Below are 3461 nucleotides of genomic sequence, written 5' to 3'. Positions count from 1 at the left end.
CGTTATTAGAAACATGCCAGGAGCCGAATGGTGGACCACTGTTCTCTTCCGAAAATGAAAAAGAAAACACTCAAGTTTCTTATGGATTAAAAAAACAAAAAAAAAAAAATCCTCTTCAATCAACCTGTTTTGATGATGATGTTTATTTTTCAGCTGGCTGAGTCCTTTCCTGCATCTCGGACACAAGCAAAGACTGGAAGCAGGTGACCTCTACACAATACTTCCTGAAGATGAATCGGAAGTACTTGGACAAGACCTGCAGAGGTAGTCTTCTTTCTTTGCACCTTTTCATTTTTACGGCACCCGTAAAAAAAAAAAAATCCTCTTCAATCAACCTGTTTTGATGATGATGTTTATTTTTCAGCTGGCTGAGTCCTTTCCTGCATCTCGGACACAAGCAAAGACTGGAAGCAGGTGACCTCTACACAATACTTCCTGAAGATGAATCGGAAGTACTTGGACAAGACCTGCAGAGGTAGTCTTCTTTCTTTGCACCTTTTCATTTTTACGGCACCCGTACAACAAATGGAGTCGTGTAAATCAGAATTCAACCAAAACGTCACAAGACGGTGGCGCCTTGAGACACGAGTCACCCGTTTTATGAGTTTTAGCATCTGATCTGAAAAGAGGAGTGAGTGAGTCTGACTTGAAGTTGTTTGCAGTGGTACCAGATCAGAAGACCAGATCCGGGATATGCCCCTTCAGGCGAGTGGGGGACGTGATTTGTTGCTGTCAACCGGAGTTATTGAGACAGTATGATAATTCACCGGAAAATGTCTTCTCGGCAATGTCCATGTGAATATTAAAATCACAAAGAAATATAATGGGAGGAGATCGTGCACAGCACAGTCCGTATCTGCATACAGTGGTAGCCCTACTTACGAAATTAATATGTTCTGGAAGAAATTTTCAGAACTAGAAAATTTTGTAAGTCAAGACGCGTTTTCCATGTAAATGCCCTAATCCGTTCCAAGACCCCCAAAATTCAGACATAATAGTTTCCTAAAGCATAAATATACATCAAAATGTGTAACAAATACATGTTACAATTGGATGATTGCACAATAAATCAGAGTTGTGCATAATGTAAAAAAATAAAGAATAAAAATGATGATCATTTAACTTTTAACTGCATCGTCATTGTTTTTTGCCCTCTTTTGTTTATGTTCACTCTCAGAAGTAATTTTTGCCTGGCATTTTGTAAAGAACTGATCCAAGGACGTTTGCTTTTGTCAGCTTTTAACAAGCCTTCGAAAATGGCCAAGGGGAACATCAGCAGAGTGAGCGATCGCCCGACCAGTGAACACTTTTTCTGGGGATTCACATTTACGTAAAACTATCGGAACGCTTCATGGCCCGAGAGGCAAATGACGAGGACACGGCATAGACACAAACATCGACACATAGGGTAGAGGTCCCTCTTTGCCAATGGGATGCCAGGATGATGCTCGATAATAGCCAATGGCAGAGCAGCTCTAAGTATGTTGCGTTCAGGAAACTCGGAACTGCGAGTAGCAGCCCATCCTGTGTTTTGACCTTTCGTATCTTGAAATTTCTTTGGTAACAAGAGGCAATATTTTCCTGTTGAGGCGTTTCGTAACTTGAACATTTCGTATGAAGAGACGTTCATAAGTAGAGGTACCATTTGTCAATAAGTGTTAACAAGGGTCAACCAAGACAGCATTTAGCTGCCAACACAACCACGTGGTGGGTCATCAGACTAACCGGCGATGTGTAAACTTTTTTGGGATGTAGGACGAGGGCTCCTCCACTTGTCCGCTTGAAGCAAAGTGAAGTCACTGCCTCCCGCGTACAAACACGACGAACACGCACGAGACAAGTGTCACATTGCTTTTTTTTTTTTTTCCATACTTAGTCTACTCTGAAGTCGTGTATTGGCAGATGACACACACAAGACAGGCCAGGCGGGTTTTTGCCAGTTATTAATAAAATGAGCGCCCATAGGTGCTCGACCCAGTTAGGGACTATTAAAGGGGCGGACAAAAACCCACTTCCGTCCTTGCTTAGTTCCTCCTTTAAAAAAAAAACAAAAACAAAAAAACCTTCTTATCCTTCATCCCCGAAATGGGCGTCCCCAGGACGGAATGTCCATCTCAGGCCACGATGCAAGATACAGGGCGGCACGGTGATCAACTGGTGAGCACATCCGCCTCACAGGGCAGAGGTCGTGGGTTCGATTCTCAGCCCCGGCCTTCCTGTGTGCAGTTTACGTGTTCTCGCCGTGCCTGTGCGGGTTTTCTCCGGGTACTTCGGTTTCCTCCCACATTCCAAAAACATACATGGCAGGCTAATGGAACACTCTAAATTGGCCCTGGGTGTGAGCGCGACTGGTTCCTTGTCCCTGTGTGCCCTGCGATGGGCTGGCAACCGGTTCAAGATGTACCCCGCCCACTGCCCGAAGGCACCCGGGATAGGCTCCGGCACGCCCCGCAAACCTTGTGAGGATAAGCGGATTAGATAATGGATGGATGGATGGAATTTAAATGAATGAATAACTTTGCTGTCTTTATTACTTGCAATCAATGTCCAGTAAGCCGCTTCATTCTATTTTGCCCCTGAAACTGTTGACTTGTCTCCATAACAACAATACAAAGACAGCCTGTGGCAAAGTTAGTGAAAATAAGTCCATCTCTACAATTTAGGTACCTCAAGCATTTATTCTGTTTGTGTTCACTTGTATATTTGTTATTCAAGTGATCCAATTCCCAGAAAATCAGGTACCACTGCATACTGATACAGTCATCTCATCTTTACCCACAAATGTGCTTTTTTTAGCCAAACGCAAGGCTTTTACGTGTCACTCGTTCGGTAAATCAAAGTATCTGGTTGTTGTTGTCAGAAATTATGCTAAGCAAGACTTCCCCCACCTCTATTTGAGTTGCCTAGAAAGAGCCAACCTTCCCTTTTGTAACTTCCTAATTGATTCAAACTGTCCACAATGTTGCAACCCTGTCTGGGACTCGACTCCGCTTTTGATGTTTCACTGTAATTCGTGCCTGTGCAAAAACCACTTTTTTTTTTCCACATCTTGCAGGTGCTGGGAACTTGAAGTTAAAAGGGCAACCAAACAACTACGGAAGCCCACACTGACCAAAGTCCTTATTAAGTGCTATGGGAAGTCTTTCGCCGTCGCGGGAATCTTTGCGTTTTCCTTGGTATGCACTGAAACTCCCTTTTTTTTTTTTATTGATGTTGAAATGACTAGAAATTGGATTCCACGCTTATGTGACAATAAAGAGACCCCCAGTAGGTAAAAAAAAAAAAAAAATGAGGGGAAAAATGAGAAACAGCCCTAACTCCACGTGAAGAGGGGCCTTGTTTTGCCAGCGGGCCAGTAAACAAGCAATTGTCCATCAGCCGTGCCGGGCGACAAGAAAGAACACCCTATTGTGAGCACTCCCAGGGACGTTCCACACTTAAAATGGACTCAAGGGGAAAAC

The 3461-nt window shown here is 43.6% G+C and overlaps 1 long non-coding RNA gene across 1 annotated transcript; it reads left to right on the top strand.

The window, feature by feature from the left end:
* Nucleotides 1-346: 346 nt before the first annotated feature.
* LOC109510468 (uncharacterized) lies at nucleotides 347-3301 on the top strand. The gene is made up of 2 exons (XR_002167121.1): nucleotides 347-475; nucleotides 3056-3301. It is a non-coding gene; the product is annotated as an uncharacterized LOC109510468 (long non-coding RNA).
* The last annotated feature ends 160 nt before the right edge of the window (nucleotides 3302-3461 follow it).

The sequence above is a fragment of the Hippocampus comes genome, unplaced genomic scaffold, assembly GCF_001891065.2.
Source record: "Hippocampus comes isolate QL1 unplaced genomic scaffold, H_comes_QL1_v1.1 scaffold56, whole genome shotgun sequence".
Classification (NCBI taxonomy): Eukaryota; Metazoa; Chordata; class Actinopteri; order Syngnathiformes; family Syngnathidae; genus Hippocampus; species Hippocampus comes.
The sequence above is the reverse complement of the archived record's forward strand: the minus strand, read 5'-3'. Positions and strand labels throughout refer to the sequence as shown.